General features: G+C 56.0%; 1 protein-coding gene across 6 annotated transcripts in view; it reads right to left on the bottom strand.

The window, feature by feature from the left end:
- Window positions 1-20298, bottom strand: part of CSNK1E (casein kinase 1 epsilon) — a 32492-nt gene extending 12194 nt beyond the window's left edge. Inside the window, exons 1-2 of one of the 6 annotated variants that reach the window (XM_087868706.1) lie at window positions 20280-20298; window positions 7015-7103 (exon numbers count right to left, since the gene is read on the bottom strand). The gene's annotated coding sequence lies outside the window, so the exon portion shown is untranslated. Of the gene's footprint in view, window positions 1-7014; window positions 7104-7397; window positions 7488-10294; window positions 10317-10505; window positions 10745-20279 lie in introns of those variants that run through there. The other 5 variants (XM_087868705.1, XM_087868707.1, XM_087868704.1 and 2 more) reach the window with 5 other exon arrangements.
- Window positions 20299-21679: the final 1381 nt, after the last annotated feature.

The following is a 21679-nucleotide window of genomic DNA, read 5'->3' as shown; positions in this document are numbered from 1 at the left end:
AGAGAAGGGAGCGGGGCAAGGTTCTACCTCAAGAAGTCCCAAGAAAGACTCAAATTCAAACTGTGCCTTGCCTCAGTTTCCCCAGCTCCGATACTGAGCTAGAGGCCGGGGGCCAGACCGAGAGACAGAGGCCAGGCGTAACTGCAGCGGCAGTGCCTGAAACAGCGGAAGATCCAGGGGCAGACACCAGCCCCGGAAGAAGCCAGGACGGGAGAAAGCCTGCGTCTCAAGTCAGGGGAACAGGTGAGGCTCTGCCGTAAGCGCCCTTGGAACAACTGGCTAGCCATCAGAGAAAAGACACCAGAGGTCACCCCACACACACCAGGAGAAACCCCAAGTGAAGCAAAAGTTTGCGTGGAAAAAAGAAAAACGTGGGGTACAAGTTAGCATAGCTGCTTTGCCCTTGTTGTTGTTGCTGTTATTAACTAATCTCCACATCCAATGTGGGGCTCGAACTCAGAACCCCAAGCCAGCCAAGCGCCCCAGCAGAGCCGCTTTGAAAACCAGGTTGGCATTCACCCAGTAGAGCTGACCACGCACTAACCCTTGTCCAAGCAAGTCCACTCCTGAGTATCTGCCGCTCAGAAACATGAGAGCTCCAGGAGGACAAGAACATAACAACTCCCAACCACCTGAACGTCCAACATCAGAACGGCTAAGCTGCGATGCGATCGGAGAGAGGAAGGCCACAGGGCAGGGCAAAGGAACACATCTCGGCTCCACGCGCCCGGCGGGCAGCTCCCAGCATCTTAACGCTCAGGACGAGAGAGCCAGGAGCCACATCACTCACGAGAACTCAAGGCGAAGACAAGCCAGTGCCCAGCAACGGGCTGTGCGGAGAAACTGAACACATTTCTCCACACGGCGGGACGTTATTCAGCCACAGGAAGGAATGAAGGACTGACACATGAGACAACATCGATGAACCTTACAAACGTGCTACGTGAACAAGCCAGACACCAAGCACAAATGTCGCAGGATTCCACCCTCGGAAATGTCCAGAAGAGGTAAATCTGTAGAGTCCGGAAGTAGACTGGTGGTTGCCGGGGTGGGGGTGGGGGGGAGATGGCGTGCCTACTTAATGGGTACGGGGTTTTCTTTCGGGGTGATGAAAATGCTTTGAACTAGATAAGAATGGTGGTTGCACAACATTGGGAATGTACCAAATGCCACTGAATTGTGTATTTTGAAAATGGTTCATCGTGTTATGTGAATTTCACCCTCGTTCAAAGAGAGGAAGACAGGAGAATGCAGGCACAGTTGAAAACACTCAATGCTGAACAGGGTTAAGTCTAGAGATACAAATGTAACAAAACTCTTTAATGCGAGGGAACAATTTCAACTGTCAGATGGTGGTTCCCTCTGTGAGGGGAAAGCGGGGGGGGGGGCGGGCACGATGGGGTGACAGGGGCCTATAAGGTGACAGGCACATCCTCCTCTGCGGGGAAGGGAGAGGGAGGGTGCCTGTTTGTTGTATGTCTTCTTTTGTATCTACTCAACACTTAATAAAAAGAAAACAATGAGATCTAAGAAAAGAGAAAATTGCCTTACACCTCTGGGATAGGCAAGGCTTTTTATCCCTGATTTAAAATCCAAAGACCATTAAAAAAAAAAAATGTGTCCGTTCCATCCAAAAAGGGAATCCCTTCTCCATGGCCAAAGCACCAGCAAAACAAGTCCCAAGAAATATCCCCGTAACTTACCAGCGGCAAGCGGCTGACGGCACTAATATGTTACCGAGCTCCTACGCGTCAGCAGGAAAAAGACCAAAGGCTCAAAGGAAACAGGGTAAAGGATCCGAAAAGACACGTCATGAGAAAGAAATCGCTGATATAAAAATGGCGTACCCGTATGAAAAGATGCTCAACCTCCTTGTAAGAGAAACGCAAATGGTCCTCAAAGAGCACCCCCTCCTGTGACTGGCGGAGCCCCGCGGTAAGACGCCTGTGCTGTCCGGCGGCAGGGCTGCGGGGCAGTGGGCACCGCGCCCCAAGTGGCCCCGGTGTGAACTGAGAAACCCGGCTCCCAGTTCGGGGGGTACACGCGACACCCTCGTGAGTGCAAAAAAGGCCTGGATGAGGCGGTTCACTGTGGGCTGTTGGCAACAGCAAAACTTGGACACGGCCCAGTTGTCCATCATTCTGGGGCCTGGTTAAATAAAGAATGGCCCATCAATAACACGGAATACAATGGAAAAAGAATGAGGAAGCGCTCTCTGTGCAGAAGTGGAAAAATCTCAAAGATACAGGAAGTGAAAAAGCAAAGTACAGAACAGTATGTATTTTATGCTCTTTCCAGTTTGAAAAAATAAAAAGATGGGGGAAATAATTGGATCTGTGTTTGGCTGTATCTACATAAGAAAACATGGGAAAGAAGCCCGAGAAACCAGCGAGGGCCGGGCAGGGCTACGGCGACCCCTAGCCCAGGGGGGACGACACCGCGCTGGATCCTAGGTTATGCGCTGCCACTTTTACCCGACGCCTCTGTTGGGATATAATTCCCATACTACACAATCACTTCTTTGAAGTGCACGGTTCAGTGGTTTTTAGGATATTCACAAGGCTATGCAACCCACACCACAATCAACTTTAGAATATTTTCACCGTCTCCAAATGCCAGGACCCTTCAGTATTTGCTCCACATCTCCCCCAAACCCCAGCTCCACGCAACCACTCATCCACTCTCCGTCTCAATGGGTTTGCCTGTTCTGGACGTTTCGTTTAAATGGAATCATACAATATGTGATCCCTTGCGACTGGCTGCTTTCACTCAGCGTGTTCTTGTGTTTCGCTTTTTGGTTTTGTGTGTTTTCAGTTTTGAGCCCCATAAAATACAATTAAAATTAAAAAGGAAATAGATTAGCAGATCCAGTGAGCAACTGGAGAAAAAGTACTTTGCAAACTGTAAACTGTTTCTGGCATATCAACACTCGTCACGGGGGGGGGGGGCATACACGTTTCTGGAGGGCAGTGAGGACGTGGCGTGGGAGAGGTGGTTTTGCAATGGCAACAGGCTTAGAAGAAGAGTGCCTGGCACGTAGGTAAGTGCTCAGCGGAAGTTGCGTTTGGTAAGGATGGGCCCCTGGGCTTCAGACATGAGCCCAGTGTCCTAACCCTGGGCAGGCCAGTGGTAGGAAAGGCGGCACGGGCTCAGAGGCGTGAGCAGGACCGTGCCAGAGGTCACAGCACGTGCAAAGGTCCGACGGGAGTGGGGTGCAGTGAACTCTGAGCGGTTTGGTGCAGCTAGAGCTTGAGGTAACTGAAGAGGACTGTGGAAGACGTGAGCGAGGAGAGATCAGAAGGGTCTCAAATGCCAAGCTAAAATCTTGGCCGTGAGCCTGAGACTCCACGGGCCAGGTACGCATGCCTTATTACAGGGATTCTCAGCCTCCGAACTACTGACATCTGGGGCCGCGTGATTCTTTGTTGTGGGGCCTCCTGTGCATTGTAGGATGGTTCACAGCATCCCTGACCTCCACCCACTAGCTGCCAGTGGTACTGGCACTGATCAAAAATGTCCCCAGTTTCACTGATCAAAAATGTCCCCAGACCTTGCCAAATGGCTCCTGTGGGACAAATGTGCCCCCCACCCCCACCCCTGTTCAGACCCACTGACATATTAGGAAGGACTGGAGAGGATGTGAGGGGCAAGGGAGACACTGAAGGAGCTGATGGTGACCCCAGGCAGGCAGGAGGCAGAGCCCTAGACACTCTGAGAGTAGGGCCTCTAGCACTATGATTCTCAGCAGACAGATGCAGGGAGGAGAGGTGCTGGGGAGAACACCCCTCCCCTAGACGGGGAGGGGCAGGGTAGGAGGAGCCCTTTATCCCCTCCAACTCCCCTCCCCCCCGCCATCCTGCAAGGCTACTGCTCTTACCTCTGGTTGACATGTACAGAAACTGAAATAATGCAGGTCAAGGGATCAAATGCCACACTAACTCCCCAGGACAGGGAGCCTGCTCTCAGGTAAAGCCTTCAGGTCCCTGCGAGTGCTGGAAAACAGCCACAGAGGGCTGCCCCCCACCCCGCCAGGCTCCCGTCACCTCGAGGCCCCTCCATTGCCTCGGAGTTCTGTCGGGAAGCCACCAGCCCTCTCTGATCTCCCTTAATTCTCACTGCTGAGGTTCAGAAAGGTTAAGTAACTGGCCCAAGGTAACAGGACTCGTTGGGGCAGAGCTAGGATTTGAACATGAGTCCCCAAAGACCAGGCTTTTTTCTCTATTCCAACTGTCTAGCACCTCACTCATTCCACCAACAGACACATACTGAGGCCCGGACCAGCTGGGGCAGCCCTGCCCTGGATGAACTCAGCTCACCCTCTGTGGGAGCAACAAAGGGGAACTCTGACTCAGTGCAAAATGCCGGGGCAGGGGCAGGGGCAGTAGAGGTGACCCAGCAGTTAGCTACAGTGGCCATGCGGGGGGATGGGCCAGTCTGGAAAACACACTTGGACACAGAGAAGGGCCTGGAGCTGGCCAGCCCTGGGATCTGGGGCCTGGGGAAGTCCTGGGTGGGTGGAGCGGGTGACCAACCTCCCACGGGGGCTCATTCAGACACCAGCACAGACACACATTCAGGGACCTGGCTGCACTGGAGGTGTAGACCAAAGCACCCTCCCAACCACCTGTTGCGGAGCACCGATCCCCCGCCATTTAGAACGGAGGAACAGAGACTAAGGGTGTAGTATAGGGGGCTCTTGAGGGCACACGGCCAGTGGTGGGAGGGGGGCCGCGGTCTCAGCCGCTTCTGGGCCCGTGCAGCTGACCCGAGACCCTCATGAGAAGCCGTGGGCCTTGCAGCCACAGCCACAGAGTGCTCGCCTTGGGCCAATCCTGGAAAGCAGGGCCTGGAGGCCGCGCCCAGCCCCACCTGCAGAGGCCATCTGGAGTCAGGCCCTGGCACTGGCACCAGTGACAAGAATGTGGCCAGAGCTTTGAACAAAGGCAGCCAGCGAGGCCAGCCGGGGAGGCCCCACAATTCCCACTGTCCCCGCAGCAAGACAGGAGCCCAGGAAGGAGCTGGCAGGACACGGCGTCAGGCCAGGGCTGCCCGGGGCCTGAGCACCCAGCAGCGGCGGGACAGGGGAGTTGCTCTCAGGGCAGAACTGGCTCCCCACCCCCACTCAGTGGGCCCAAGAGGACCCAAATCCTCTGACAGTAGCAAATCCCAAAAAAGACTGCGGGTTGGCGGAGGACACCACACGAAAGCACCGCAGCCGGGCCGCGCACGCGCAGGTGTTGTGCACACCGGGATCTCAGCCCTGCTCACCACCTTGCAGGCCTCGTGACCCCATTTTACCAATGGGGAAGCCAAGACCAGCAGAGGTCATCACCCATTCACGGGCACACAGCTAACGGAAGAAAAGCCAGCACCCGAGCCCTGGCAGAATTTACGCCAGAGCCCGTACAAAGAGAAGTAAATCTAGACCGAGTTTTAAAAATGAACTAGATAAACAGGAAGTCTGGGCCCCAGGGAGGTCCCCCCACATGGACCAGGGACACCAGCTTTCTGAATGACCTTGGCCTGCCCCTCCCCTCAGGGCCTCTGCTCCCTTCTGCACAAAGAAGGCCCTGGACTGGATGTTTCCTAGGAGCAAATGTGCATCTGTGCCAAAAGCTGCTTCTCCGGGCCTTGCTGCCTTGGTCAGCGAGGCCTCATCATCACACGAACTTTCCGTATGGGGAGACTGAGGCACAGAGCAGCCGCATGACTTCCCCTCGGCTGCACAGAGCCAGGTCTGGAACCTGGGTCTGTCTGACGTCTCCCTCCCATGTTCTGTCACACTCTCTCACTCTCGTGAGTAGAAAGACTGCCTTTTCTAGTGTTCAAGAGAAACACTGGGCGGCCAACCTGACCACAGGGCACCTGCTTCTTGACGTGTGCAGAACGGCAGGGCTCCGTCTCTATCGGCTGCTGTGCAGGGCGACCACACTCCAACATGACCCTGCCCAGCACCAACTACGTGCTCAGACAATGTCCCCTCCCTGTCCCCTCTGAGGGGGAAGGGGGCAGCTCACGGAGAAGCAGAGTTCATACCCCAAGAGGGCAGAGACCCAGACCACTGGGTAAGAGACACCCCTCCCCTCCCCCCACGGCCTCCCGAGTTCAGAACCATGAGCACAGCATACAGCCTGGTTGTTTTTCTCCGCTCAGGACAGAAATTATTTACCTTGCTTTTGCAAGGAGGAAAAGAGCGGCCAAGAGACAGGAATGAGGATAAACCCCAGGGGCTGGACACCCTGCTCTGTCAACTCCTTCACAATTACTGATCGCAGACGCAGGATCTCTCCCCCCTGCAGGCCGGACAGCTGCAAGGGAAGGGCCGTGACTCCTGACCACGCGTGCCCTCGGGCAGCCGAGAAGGCGGCATTTCAAGGCAGGAGACTCTTTTCTGCCAGGTCGAGGAATGGGCTTGAGATGTCAGCGATTTGTTTAAAATGACAACATGAGAGCCAATTCAGACTTTCAACAGGAAGCACATCCGGAGAGAACGATCCTGAAAACTACAACCAGACCCCTATCCCCACCCCTACCCAGAGGTTACTGGGAGAGCCTGCATCACTGTCATTCCGAAGCCTGCCTGGGCTGAATTCTAGGGGCCAGAGCAGAGGGAGGGGGCCCAGCTAGAAGCGAGTGGTAGCCCAGGCCTCTTCTGTCTACCAGCGTCCTTCCCCCAGAAGGCAAGAAACAGGGGTGCTACCCCAGCCTGGGCTTTCCCACGCCCAGCTGGAGACCCAGGTCATCAGCAGCTGGAAACCAGAGCTAAAAATACCCTCCTCTGTCCAGACTGTAGCAAGTGGGAGCCCCGCCCCCCGACTGTGTGAGGACCCCCCTGGCCCGCCTCACCCCCAACCTGGCATGGCTCTGGGGACAAAATGACCAAAAACGTGCCACTGGAGGCCTGGAGCCAAGTTCTGGCTGGAGAGCCTGAGGTCCCCGCACATTTCCTCCTACTTGTCCCCAGCGCTGTCCCAGGGGCCCCAGAACCACTGAGCTGGAGTTAGGGACACTTACCCAGGTAGATGTCTCCAAAGGACCCACTCCCGATCTTCCGTCCCAGGCGGGTACTTGTTCCCCACACGCAGCTCCATGACTCACTCTCACTGCAGAGGGAAGCAGAGACACAGGGATCAGGGAGGCGGGGAGCTGGGAAGGGAGCCTCGCCGGCTGGACCCCACCACACCCCCCCACAGGCCAGGGAAAGACACAAGGAACTTGGGAGACCGACATTCTCCCTCCCATTGCACAAGAAGAGAGCTGGCCCGGCTTTGCCTGGCACCCAGGTGTCAGGTGGGCCGATGGCCTCCACATGTGAGAACAGCTGAGGCAGACTGAGGGTAGCCAGGCAGAAGGTGGAATTGGAGATGAAGCCCCAGAGAAAAGAGCCAAGCAAGCACCTCCTCAGGGGACACTCATTTGGGAACCCTCCAGTAGGAGCCTCTCAGGGGCAGGCCAGTCCCAACGCAGCAAGACCTTAAAAGGAAAATCAAAGACAAAGGGGGTGATGGGGAAGGGAGGGATCAGGAGCTGATCATTTTGGGGGTGCTACCATGGCAACCAAGTTCTAACCTCCAGGGATGGGAGGACATGTTGAACGGAGGGTCCCAAAGGGGTTCCTCAGGCCCTTCAGGCCTCAGAAACTACAGGGTCCCCTGCCCCCACCTCCAAACCCCATGCTTCTAACAACAAGAATCAGACACCGGGCCTCCACAGCCTGGCCCAGTCTTTTCAGAGGCCAGAAGCTGCCAGCTTACAGTGTGCCCTGCAGGACAGAGGCCTCCTCTCCAACTCAGAGGGCAGGCAGGCAAGGGGGCCCTCAGAACATCCAGTTGTTTCTCCCTCTTGACCTCATGACACGAAGCACCTCACACAGGCCTTTCCACACGTTTTTTGAATGGAGAGTTTGGGGCTGGCTACCTTCACGACTAGAAGGAGGGTCTCCTTAGAGGCCCCATAGAGCAACTGAGGGGGAGACCAAAGCCAGGCTTTTGGCCACCAGGCTCTGGGGCGGGAGGAGAGGTGAGGGAGGGAGGGATGCTGATTTGAGCGGCTCCCCTCCTTCCCGTGCCTCATCCTGGGTGCCCAAGCTCATGCGACATCAGGGGCCACACTGGTAGAGACCCTCTGCCCTCTGAGGTCCTGGCCAGCAGAAGGGGAAACTCAAAGGCCAGGAGATGGTTTCTACAGTTAGCGGGCAGGGGACGGTGGACAATGAAACAGGGAGAAGGATGGGGGATCCCTACGATCTCAGAGTGTCTTCGAGAGGGGCCTCCCTCTGCAGACTGGCAACTCTGGCCGAGAGAGGCCACATCACCTGCCCCCCACTCCCCAGCAGCAAGCTGGTGGCGGGGCCTCCTCACCTAGGACCCAGACAGGACTTACTTCCTGCCGGGGTTGGGGAGCAAAGCAGGAAGACGGAAAAGCAGCTGTATCGGGCACCGCAGCCGGGCCCCTTCCCTAGGCCACACGCTATCCCCAAAGCCAGACCCACCTGGGAGGGGAGATGCGCGAGATCTGGTTCACAGATGGCCAGGCTGGGGCTCTCTGCCCCCCAGCAGAGGCAAGAAGCCAACAGCTCCTGCCCAGGAGAGACATCTAGCCCCAGCACGCAACGCCCAGTGGAGCCGCCACTAGCCCCTCACTGACGGCCACAAGGAAGTAGCCTCCACCCCATGCCAGCCAAACTCTGGGCTCTCAACCAAGGACCTCTGCCCACACGCCTGGCCGGTCCTGGCTGAGGTGCCGTGGCTGCCAGGGGAACACACTCCACATTTGCAGAAAACTCACATGCCACACTTTGCACATACACAGCGACCTGTGTGTGCACTCCAAAGGAAGAAAGAAAAGCAGACACACACCGTGGGCCCCACGGTGGGGAGGGGCGGGGGGGCAGGGGGGGAAGGAAGGAGGGGGTGTCGCGGGTGTGTACATACACAAACACTGCCCCCCCAGTCCCTTTTCCGCCAACACCAATTCAGAGACCACACATGGCAGCCGGGAAAGCCGCAGGTTAGGAAAGGAACATAAATATACCCGCATCCTATATTACATAAATACCCACGCCGGGTTATATAAATACCCGCGCCCTCCGTCTGGGTGCCTTACATAAATACACCGCACATGACCCCCCAGCCCCTCCCCACTCACCGGGCTGTGGGCAGAGAAGGGGAGAAGAGAGGGCGCACACAGCCAGCCCTGCCGGAAACCACTGCCGGGCGCTAGCCACCCAGCCCCGGGGGCCAGGGCCCCAGGGAGAGCCTACACTGTCCCAGCACTGTCCCCTAAAAAGCCTCCCAGAGGAGAGGAGAACGGATCGACTCAGGAAAAGGAGAAGCTTTCCAGTTCTTTGCCGCTTCTCCCATGGGGGGTGGGGGGGGGTGGAATAAACGAAGTAAAAAAAAAAAAAAAAAAAGGAGACGCAAATCCGGAGTTTCAGCTGGTTAAAAAAATTACCCAAACTACCAAGAAGCAGAGCACATGGGCAGTTTTCTTACTCTCTGACACCCGTTCACCCCAGCCAGGGCCCTTGTCACTGGACCATTAAAATAAAAATTGGAGGGACATTCTAGAGGGAAGGCGAAGGAGCCCCAAGCCCAGGGATTCGCTGGGTGCAACTTCAGACACTCTGGATCCCCTTCCCTTCTCCCCAAATCCTTCTCCCTGCGGAAGGTTGTGCCAAGAACACATGCAAGAGAACTAAGGGCAAAGTTGGGGAGGGGGCTCACCCCACTTTGAGTTTGGGCGTGAAGAGGAGCTCGGGAATCCTCTCTCCGGAGATAACCCGGACACAAACATAGTTTCATGTTCCACAGAGACTTGCAAAACATGGATTTCTCACGGGCAGAAATGGGAGAATCCGATCTGATAAATAACCCCCACCCCTTTCTTTCTCTCCACAAAGGAAAACAGAATCGGAGGCTGGGTGACCACACACCCCATCACCTCGGGGCCCACCGCGCGCCCCCGAGCGCCCCCATCTAACATGAGGGAGCAGCTTCGCTGACCCCCAGGTCCTGAACCCCGAGCCAGGAGAGAAGGGGGGAGGCGCTGCCGATTGTCCGGCGAAACACACAGAAGCCCAGGGTATGGCCGAGAAGCCCGAATCAACAGTATCAACTGTCTCGGGTGCCCCCAGCGCCCCAGTCCCGGACCCCCCCTCCCGCAGCGTCCCTCAATTACAGCCCCGGGGTGGCCTCTCGGCCGGCTGGGGCCTTGAAGGGTCCAGCTGGGGGAGGGGGAGGCGGGCCGGACTGGGGGGAACCTCCCCCGGTGAAGCCTGCAAAATAATAGTCACCCTCCTCCTCCTCGTCCCCAGCCGCGCCTTTGTCCTCGCCGGGCCGAGCGGGCGGCGCCCGGGCTGCCCCCCCACCTCGTACCCGAGTGCGAACGCGCGTGTGTCCGCCCTCCCCTCCCCTCCCTCTCGCGCAAAAACAAAGAGGCGGAGGGAGCCCCGTTTCCCCCCGGGTTTGCGCCCCTCCGCGGGCCCGCGGCCCCCCAATATTTACCCCGCCGGGAAGGCGCCGGTGCCGGGCCGCTGCTCGGGGGGCTGCCGCGGGCGGGGGCGGCCCGCCGGGGCGGATGCCGGAGGATTCGCGGAGCCGCCCGGCGCGCCAGCCTCTCCCGGCCCAGCTGCCGCCGCCGCCGCCGCGCTCCGCTCCGCTCGGCCCCGGCCCGGCTCTGGCTCTGGGTTCTCGCCGCCGCCGCCGCCGCCTCCCTCCTCCGGGCCCTCCTGCCCGCCCGCCCCCGCCGCCGGCTCGCGCGCTCCCGCTCGGCGCGCGCCCGCCGGCTCCCATTGAGCCCCGGGCCCGACCGCTGATGTCATCCCCGGCCCGCCGCCGCCGCCCCGGAGGATTTAAAGGGCCCGCGCCCTCGGCTCCCGAGGACGCTGTGGGGTGGGGGTGGGGGCGCAGCCGGGAAACACGGCCCCCTTCCTCCCCCCCCCCCCTGCCTGGCGAGGAGCTCGTTGCAGGAACGCGGTCTTACGTGTGGGGCCGGGGAACACACACAGCCACAGACACCCTGATCCAGTCTGGGGCACAGGTGGAAAAAGCTAGGTGGGGGTGGGGAGGAGGCGGGCGCACAAAAAGCTGGGGTTTTCTAGATCCAAAGCCTTCTCTTCCCCCGGTTCTCTCTCCTCTCAACCAAAGCAGTGGGCCCCTATGAAGGCCACCGCAAAGAAAAGAATGTTTGGAGAGTTGGGGGCTCTGAGTACTGCAGGCCAGGCTGATTCAGGGGTCAGTGATCTGACAGGAGCAGGAGATAGAGAGTGACGTTGACAAAAGACCCAGGGAGGTAAGCCAGGGCTCAGCTACCCTCACCACCGCCCACACCCCTCACCCCGTAGAAGGGACCCTCCCAGCTCTTCCAGCAGCTCAGACTGTAATGGGCACAAACCCTGATCCTGGTCTCACTGGTTTAATGAGGAAGCCCGCACATGCCCGGGGAATTAGCAAAGTCAGGATCCCCAGGGGTGCAAGGTTAGCTAAGGCACCTCCCAACTCTGCTCTTGCCTCTCCATATCTGCAAATCAGGAAGACCCCTGGCTCCCCAGGTCACTGGAAGAATTAATTAAGGCTTCTCACCCGCTTCCGGCGTAGCCAATGAAAGGTTCCAGGGCAAAGTTATTAAAACGATGGTATTGACACTGCGCCACGCAAAGCTCCAAATTATGACACACATCCACTCGCGTACACAGTTGTGACGGTGGACCCGCAAAATTCCAGAGTGCACTGGATGCAATCCCGGAAGCATGTTCCCAGGAAGAGTCACTTCCATAATAACCACATCTTCCCTCAAGCCTGAGGGACTTAGTCACACACAGGGACCCCGCAGATCGGACTTCTCTCTCCCAGACCAGGAGAATGTGGCCCAGAGAGGGGAGGCGTTTGCCCAGGACCACACAGCACAGCAAGATAGCTGGTCAGGGGCTAGGACCTGGCTTCAGTGCCCCCTTTGCCAGAGCAGGGTCACCAGCCAGGGTAGTGGGCTTTGCTTGACCTGCGTGGTGTTTTTTTTTTTGTTGTTGTTATTTCTATTGCTTTGTTAATTGATAACCAATGTTTTAAATGGGCCGATTTCAACTCGTAGGTCCATCTTCCCTGCTTCTCTTGAAACCCTGGGAGAACGGGCAACCCTGGGTCTGAACACACATGGGGCTCTGGCCACGCTCAGCTGGCCTGGGCAGCAGCCACTTACCTCGTTTCTCACATGACATGAGCTTGTTGTACCCATTTTTATGACTTCCTTCATCCCCTGAGGGTCCCCAAGTATGGCCCTGTCCTAGAAAGCCAGCCACCACCAGTGCCCTGCCCTTTGTCATCTGTTTTCATCCCAATCTCACCAACCCTGCGTCCCGAGGCTCTGCTTCCAGCCTCCAGGGAAGCTAGCCCCCTGTGTGGCCGCATGTTCTCCTAAAGTGAGACAACATGCCCAGGCCCAGGCCGACTGAGCAGGCGTGGAATGTACCCCAGTGTCTTCCATCCTCATCACCCCACCCTCCAGTGTTGGCCTCCCTCTCCAGGAAGGGACTAGCACCACTCAGCTCTGGCATCTATAAGCACCTGGCCCTGGGGGAGGTGGTTAACGTCTGAAACAACAACAGATTAAATCCTACTCTATTCTTTCCCTGGTTTACAGAGAGGGCGTCTGAGGCTCTCACCAGTGCTTGCCTAAGGACATGCTTCAACCACCACAAAATCTCAGCTTCCCTGCCCACCCCCCTGTGAAGGATCCTGGTCAGTTCCCTGGGCCACCCATTCTTAAGACCTACTAGTCCCCTAAGGCCTGCTCCCAGGCTCTCTCCTGCTGTCCCTCCCCGCTGTCTCCCTTAGAAGAATGCTCCCCACACCCTGCCCCGGATTACTTGTGTTGTGAGCCCGAGCTCTCTTTCCTACTCCCCTAGAAGACCAGCCCCCAGGGTACTTCTAAAGAGCTTGGAAGCTCAGCTCAAAGGAGAAACTGAGAGTTGAGACAAAACCCAGAAGAGGACTAGAGGTGATTCCAAAGGGAAAGAAATCTTAAGGTGTTCTAGCAGCCTCTGGGCCTGACTTCTCTCTTCATTCTAGGTTCTCAATGATTCCTGCTGGGATTTAACTCCCAACTTGAAGGCCCAAGGGTGTGGCCAGCTTGAGCTCCTCCCAGTTCCACTCCTTGCACACCCACTCACTCACCCAGAAGATGCCCTCAGCCTGGAGCAACAGCTGTCAGTGGAGTCCCAGCTCACGTGGGTCCCACCCCGGAGACGAGCTGCTCTGCACTGGGTCAGGAGGACAGACTCCCCGGCACGCTTCCAATCTGACACTTTGGACTCCTTTCCTTGGCACATAACTTGTCCCACCCCCCAGCCCCTGGAGCAGTGGGCTGGGGACCTCGAGGACAGCTCCGGGACTGGCAGCCCACACGATGATATCGCAGAAGAAATCAGAGGTGGGGAGGAAGCTTTCGGTCCTCCCAAAGGGATCTGTGGTCCAAGTCGTGCCTGTGGGCACCCCCCCTCGATTTACTAAACATCAGGATGGTCCTTCAAAGGGCCCTACATAGGCCTTAGCCCTGGCAGTTCCTGCTGCCTGTGATGCTTTTCCCTGAGATAGCAGCGTGGCTCATTCCCTCACCTCCCTGAGGCCTTGGCTCTCATCCCCTTCACAGGGAGGCCTTCGAGTCTTCCTCATTTAAGATCCCAGCCTCACTAGGGCACTTCCTCCCCTCCCCACCGCCTCACCCCTGCTGCTTCATTTTTTCCTGGCATTTATCTCTGTATAATATTCTACACGGTACTTATCTGAAGTGAGTGTGTGTGTGTGTGTGTGTGTGTGTGTGTGTGTGTGTGTGTGTCTGAGCCCCCTACTAGAGCATAAGCTGCACAAAGGCAGGGAGTTACTGCTATTTTGGGGACACCACTGGTCACCAGTGTCAAGAACAGCGTCTGGGATAGGAGGTGTCAATGAATATTTGCTGAATGAGTGAATGAATCGTCTGAAGAGACGGCCTTCACCCTCGGACAAAACATCAAGAGCTACATGTATGGAGCACCTACTGTGTGCCGGGCCCTCTACAAGACACATTACCTGCACTGACTCATCCAACCCTCACCTCCGCCCTCTGCGGAGAAAGTGGAGACCGAGTGGCCTGGTAGAGGCTGTGCCCCTTCTCCCAGGCTGGCGGTGAACACAGTTCCAAAACAAGTCCCCAGGCCCTCCTTCGGGCTCCTGAGCCCCAATCCCAGAGGAGCAATTCGGAGCCCCCCCCCCCCATCAAGAGCCACAGGGGCCCGAGGGACGCATTTACGCCAGCTCTATCATTTTACAGGTGGAGACTGAGACCCAGGGAGCTTTGCTCAGAGTCACAAAGAGGAGCCCAAGACAGAAGCCCACTGCGGTTAAGAAGCCAGCTTCCGATGCTGACTTTGCCACTTTTTAGCTGTGTGACCCTCGGAGAATTCCTTAAACTCTCTGAGCCTCATTTGTAAAAGGGAGATAATACAGATGGTCACGCACAAAAACAACTTAGCCCAGAAGCGGCCCTGGGGAAGAGGAAGACATTAACAAGGTTCTGGGGAGCCAGCAGGGAGTGAAATCCAGGTCCCTGACTTGGATTTCTAGCACCTGAGGCTGGGTCTCCAGCTGCTTCTTTCCTTGCTTTCCCCTTCCCCCTTCAGGAGGAGGTGGGCAAAGCCGGGCGGGGGAGGGGGGTGCTGGCCCACCCTCTGTCTTCACCCACGGCCTTGGCTCGAGGATGCCCCTGCGGGAAGTTTCTTGGAGTCTTTCTATTCTTAGCGGCTACTCACGCCTCTCCCAAGACCCCCAAGGGTCGATGGCCCACCACAGGCTCTGCTCCAAGAGGTCCTCCTCAAGCCTGCCAGCCGGAAAATGCTGCCCTGGCACATTCTTCTCGCCCAGCGAGGCCTTGGCAGCTTGCCCCCGGACCCTTCCATGATGTTCCACCCACCTCTGACTGCTCAAAAGGCAGTGCCCTGTCTCCAATCAAGGCCTTCGCCCGGGCCTCTCCAGACTCCACTGCCTTTAGACGCTTCTCCTGGTGACCTCACCACATCGCCATGCCTGGTCATTCCCTGGCAGTGGTTCCTCCCTCCTCCATATTCAGGGGAGACTCAGCAGGGTGGGGTAGCAAGCAGCCTGGACCAGGGGCCAGGAAGCCCACATTTGAGTTCCAGCTCAGCCACTGAATTTCAGCAGGAATTGGGAGAACTCACAGCCCCTCTCTGGGGGGCTGGACAAGGAGACCTCTAAGGCCCCTCCTTCAGTCTCCCCATCTATAAACTAAAGGCTGGGCTGGCTGGGGAAGGCCTGATACACTCTACATCTGAGGCACTCTCTTGAGAAAGACCCAGAGGTCATGCACATCTGGGCCCAGCGGGAAAGGGCTTTCTGTCCCCCTCCCCCATATTCGAAACGTGCGCACATCCCATCAGCTCCACCTCCCAACTATATTCTGACCCCAGCCACCTCTCACCGCGTGCATCTCTCACTTGGATACCATAGCGGCTTATTACCTGTGAGGTCACATCCTTTGACTACTGAAAATACACCAAATGCTCCCTCTGTCCTATGCGTGAAATCCATGGTCATTCTCAGGCCTGCTATGATCCGGCCCTTACCCGCCTCTCAGACCTCATCTCGAACTACCGTTTTTCATTTCTTCTTTCATTTCATCCTACCTCAGGTCCTTTGCACTCATCATTCCTTCTGTCTAAAATTATCTCCCCCCCCCCCAGGTTTTCAATGGCTGCCTTCAATGGCTCGAACACAAGTCAAAAGTTATCTCCTCAGAGAGGCCTCCTTTGACCACACAATTTTTTTTTTAACGTAAGCTCCGCACCCAACGTTGGCCTTGAACTCACAACCCTAGATCAAGAGTCGCACACTCTACCGACTGAGCCAACTGGGTGCCCTGACCACACAATCTTAAGCAGGCCCCCTTCCCCTCTGCCTCCTCCTACTGGATCACCCTGCCTTATTTACTCTATGGCACTTACTATGGGCTGAAAACATTAACTTGTTTATTTTTAATGCCCTTAAACATAAGCTCCAAGAGAGAGAAATCCTCTTATAGGTGCTCCTGTGGGTGTCCAATGGGTAATGGGTGCCCCGTAAATACTTGTGCAATGAGCAAATTCTGCTATGGGTGTGTGGTCGTCGGGGTGGAGGCAAGGGCCTGGCACTTTCCATCCCTGGGCCAGATGGTGCCTGACGGCCTTCCCTCAGGGACAGGCCTTACTTATCCTGTGGTTCCTCCCCACCCCAACCACCCCTTCTCATGGTGGGTTCTCGGCCCTTCCCCCTCCACCAGGCAAACCCCCTCTGGGTATTCCCTATGCTGCTGGTCTTCGTTGGGGACTCAACTCCCAGAGGGGCTGGGACCACCTGTCTCTCAAGGCACAGGAGCAGGGAGCACTGACAACACCCCAGCATCACCCAAGGGCCACTGCCTTCACCTCTGCCCACCCTCCACCTTCCCACCCGTGTGCGTCCTTCCTTCAACTTGGCCTGTCACCTCGCTGGCCCTCTGCTCAACACAACCCCACTGTTTGCGCCGCTGCCAATTCGCTCCAAAATGCGCTCCTTCCATCCTCTGGGAATCCAAGGAATCCCATCTCCAGGACACACAACCACTCATTAACTGGGCCACAGGAATTACGATGATTGCCACGGCTAATAATCCCAATTCCCACAGCAACGCTTCTCAAGTCAGCACCCTGTCACACGTCTGTCCACAAACACTTCCTGGTGCCTGGGATCCGTGCTGAGCCCTGCTCGCCTCCAGCTGACAATCTGCCTGGGCCAGCTGGGTGTGCACAAGAAAAAAAGATGGACTCAGGATACCAGAGAGAACCTGCTAGACGGTGAGCCCCACGGGACAGGTCCACGTGGCCTGGCATCAGCGGGGGCACCAAGGGGTGCCGAGCTGCCCCTCACCCTCCACCCAGGGCGTCCTGTGAAATGCACCACGGGGGAGTTCTTAACTTGAGGCGAAGGGCTACACGGATTCAGCATCCAGACAAGTCCCTGAGACCCCTTCTTACCAGACTGCCCACCAAGCCCCTCCCGTGGACAAACTGGGGAGTTGCCACTGGCGACGGTAGAAAGAGTAGGGGCTTGAAGGTGGGTCGATTTGGAGGGTGGAGAGGAATAGCTCAAGCCAATGCTATGGTTGGAACCTCAGGCATTTTAAAGTGATGGGTCCCCTGTGGGGAGACGGATCAAATGGCCCCCAGGATCCCCCTCCCTGTGTGTGTGGGGGGGAGAAACCTGATGAGGAAGGTGGAGGGAGGCAGGGTCTTTAATCCCAAGCCGCTAAATATGGGATTTATCCACTGGTTTTGCTCAGAACAGCTTGGTGTTTTGCACGTGGAAGGGAAGAAGAGGGAGAGAATGAGCAAACTCGCATTTATTGGACGACGTGGCACTACCATGGGCACCTCTCACGGGCTCTTGCTGAATTCGCTACAGCCATCCCATGAGCCGGAGATCACCCCGCCTGTTTTACAGGTAGGAACCTGAGGCTCAGAGAGTTTACCAGAACATGAGCTAATGTTCATAAAGGTGATGAAGGACTCCAATTTACCCTTCCAGACCCACCCTGGGGCCTCACCCTGCCTCACAGCTTGCACCCCAATCCGCCTTCGTCTCCCTCAGTGCACGCCAACGGGAACCTGCCCGTGTGTCTGACGCCCCCACTGAACGGGCCCCCTTGTTCTTCAGGACATCAGGAACCCACTCACCCACTCCGAAAGCATCCAGGGGCTTCTGGCGACCACTAACGTAGCTGTCTGCAAGGTAGATGCTGGCACCCCAGGAGCTCACTAAGTGATCCACTGGGGGTGGGAAGAAAGATCAGAATTTGTATTCTTATCCAGTTTTTAATCTTAGCTTTCTAAATGTTCTTTCTTAATGTATGTTTTATAACGCACACATTAGCACAGCTGAACATACATACCCACGTTTTAACAAATATATATGCATCCGAATACAAAATGCAGGCTCAAAAATATCCTTACAGAAGGGGTACGCAACCGTAGTTTACATTAGCTTTGGAGGACCCCAGCCATGACGGAGACCCCACTTCAGCAAGCTGAGCTCAGATCCTTTATCACCTATTTCTGGGCTGTGGGGCTGGGCGAGTTTATAGAACTTTCCTGAACTTCAGTTCCCTCGTGTCAGAATGGGGGTGGCCACAGTCCCCACCTCAGGCCGATTAGAAGAGACGATGCCCAGAAAGCCTGTAGCCCAGAGTCTGGTACCTGAATGATAGAATGCATCTACTCCGGGAGCCCTAGGACCCAGAATAAGTCACTACAAATCAGTGTGACCAGGGTTAAGACAGAGAGCACTAAAATGGCTAGGGAAGGCTGACATCCTTATTACCGTCCTGGAGTGGCAGGCCAGGCAGAAAGAGGTGGCCTCAGAGGGTCCCGGACCCTCACTACAGGATGTTTTTAGCACTTAGGAACTCCCCCCAGGGCACGAAGCCCTTTCTCATCCAGAGGTGGCACGCTGTAGAGGCACATGAGAGGAAGGCCAAATTAGAAACACAGAACAAAATCTCCCAGGTCTAGAAGCAGATGGGTCAGGGGAGTATGGAATTTCCCATCCTAACTGACATGGGGCCAGAGGTACTCACCAGATTCAGCTGACAGGTACCCAGACCCCCCCTCTGAAGATGGCCAGGGGAGACATGAAGATGAAGGGGTCATGGGGGGGGGTGCTGTATGAGCAGAGATTGACAGGCCCTGAAAATGGAAGGAGGCCCTGGCTACCTGGAAATGGACAGGCTTGACAGTGGGGACTAAGTAGGTAGGTGGGGAGTTATTATCCCATTTCACAGATGAGGAAATGGAGGCTCAAAAAACAGACATTTGTTTTCTCTCAGCTTACCTTAGCCTGGTACAAGTGCAGCTGATGACTCAGCCTTGACCTCCTCCTTCCCCTAGAATCACGTAGTCTCTGGCTTAGAGATCCCTACGGGCGTTGGGAGCCCTGGGGTCTAGACCTACTCTGTTACTGCTCCCTGCGTGCATCCTGAACAAATCCCCTGTTCTCTGAACCTCAGTTTCCTTATCTGTACAAGAGGTTGATTACAAAGCTCCACCTTCACCCTCCCTCCTACTTTTCTGCCAATCCTCTTACTCCCAAAGCCCTTCCAGAGGCTTATCCCAAGGGGTTGAACCCTTCCAGGGGCCTGGAGGTCACAGCCCTGCCTTGGGGACCTGTCTGGGCCTGGCCCATGCCGAGTGGATGTGAGCCCATCTGCCCCAGACCCAGAGATATCTCCATTCTGGGGAGCCTGTCCCGCTGTCCCCAGCTCTCCCTCTCCACCCTCAGCAGCTTCGGCTGGCCCAAATCCCTCCTCCAAACTCACAAACACGTGGACCCTTTTTCTGCCAGAACCATGAGGGTGGTGGGGAAGGCTTTCTACATAAATTAGCTCACTTAATCCTCACAACGTTCCAGGGAAGTAGCTTTACGGATCCATTTCCCTGATGTGGAAATTGACAAAAGGCCTTTCTTGAACCCCAGTGTTGGAGGTGGAGGTCTTGGCCTGTCTGACCCAGAGCCCATGTTTTCCTATGACACCTCCCCGTCTCCCCCTCAAATCCTTCCTCCAAGTGTTCAGAATGGCACCCAACTATGGCCCCTCCCTCAAATGTAACATTATGCAGCCATTAAAAATAATGATTACACATACACGGGTGACTAATAACAACAGAGAAAATGCTTACGACACAATGTTGAGAAAAGCAAGATACAAAAATTGTAAATACAGTATGATAAAATGAGATTAACATGATTGTGCCCAGAAACCAGACGGGGAAAGGAAATACACCAGAGTATCCGCAGTTGTTTTATGCGTGTGTGTGTGTGTGTGTGTGTGTGTGTGTGTGTGTTAGTACCACGGGCGATTTCTTTCCTACTCTTTCTCCCCCATTTGCCAAACAGTCAACCCATGCACATTACTTTTACAACGAAGAAAAGATATCATGCACAAAAAATGATAGATTTGTGGTTGAAATATTTGGAAACCTGCTGTTTCCTCTTCAACTTCCTCTCCTTCAAATTCCTCCAAAGCCTACGTTTTCAGCACAACGTGACTATAAGCAAGAGACAACGCAGGAGTTTGGGGAGCAACGGGCGCCTCCACAGACCGACGCCCGGCTCCGCCTCTCTGAGCAGCCTGCTTTGACCAGACTGCCCTCCGCGTCCAGGGAGGACCCCCACCCCGGACCCTCCTCCCAGCCCCCCGCCGGAGCTGCTGCCGAGGCTCACCTGACACTCGCGGGCCGGCCTCGGAGATGCGAGATGAGCACACCTGTCCCTTCAGGTGAGGACTCGGCCCGGGCGCCCAGCGCAGGAAAGAGGGAGCCGGCCGGGGGCGGGGCCGTGACGCCACCCTTCCAGCCCCGCCCCCGGCCTCCCGGCCACGCCCGGCTTCCCGGCCCCCAGGCGCTCGTGATTGTCGTGCTTGCGGGGTGAGCCGCTGGGGACACTCCTCCCGACCCGCACGCCCCACCCCGCCGCCGCCGCCGCCCCCGTGGGCGGACCCCCAGCCATCAGCAACACCTGCCGAAGGGAGTCTCCAAGTGCGCCCTCGGGGGTGGGCGGGCTGGAAGGGGAGGTCCTACTCTTCCTCAGCGAGGGTCACTTCGAGAAACCTGGAAAGAGCTGGGATCCCCACTACCCCTGATCCCACCTGTCCACCTCCCACCCCCGGTTTACAGAGAACTGGTGGGTCCGCAGATTCCAGGTTCAAATCACCTGGGTAAAGAATGACGTCCGAGGGACGGAGGAAGCCTCTGATTCCCCGAGTGTTTTCTTCTCTTTGTACCCCACTCCTTGTGCTTCCGTAGGACACTTCCTCAGACCCTTTCTGCTGAGGAAACCAGGAAAGGAGGGTAGAGGGAGGGTAGTGACTAGTGACCAAGTAGTGTGATTTCAGACCTTGGGGGTTGGGAAAAGGTAATCTGGCATCTGACGCCTGTAGCCAGAAAACTGTTTTCATCAACTTTCTATCACCTGAGATTGCTTATTTTTGGCAGAGTTCTGTGTTGGAAACGCCAGCCTTCTGGTGGTGGCAAAAAGAAAGGGCACCACTTCTTTGAAAAGGCAACCAGCCTTCACCTAGCCAAAAGCTTTAAATACATGCTTGCCCTTGGACCCAGCGATTCCATTTCTGAAAATCTACCCAAGGAAGTCATTCAGAATACAAGTTCATCGTGGCGTTCTGCTGCGCGTGTGTGTTTTTTTAATTGTGGCGTTCTTTATAATGGTGAAAATTAGAACTAGTCTAGGTGTCCAACACCCAGGGCAGAGGTGACCGGCACAAACACACAATGGAATATTACATAACCATTAAAAGTTATGTTTACAAACAGCTTATAATAATATGAGGAAATGTGTTATAATGTTACAGGAAGAAAAGCAGGACGTGAATGTGTATTGATAGCAGCATCGCAGTTGTACTGAAAAGCAGAATACACTTTTATACACAGGAAAGAGCCTGGAGAGAAAATGCTCACTGTGGTTCTTTCTGGGTGGAGGCATTATGAGGCTTGTTTTTTATCCTTCTGTTTCCTGCATTTTCTCCTAATGGGCTTATATCACTTTTACAAAGCTCCCTTATGTCAGCAAAATGTTCTCATTAATTGAGCGCTTACTATAATCTAGGA

Source organism: Ursus americanus, chromosome 17, assembly GCF_024610735.1.
Source record: "Ursus americanus isolate L20-20 chromosome 17, mUrsAme1.1.p, whole genome shotgun sequence".
Taxonomy (NCBI): Eukaryota; Metazoa; Chordata; class Mammalia; order Carnivora; family Ursidae; genus Ursus; species Ursus americanus.
Note: the sequence above shows the minus strand (reverse complement) of the source record. Positions and strands in the feature narration are given on the sequence as shown.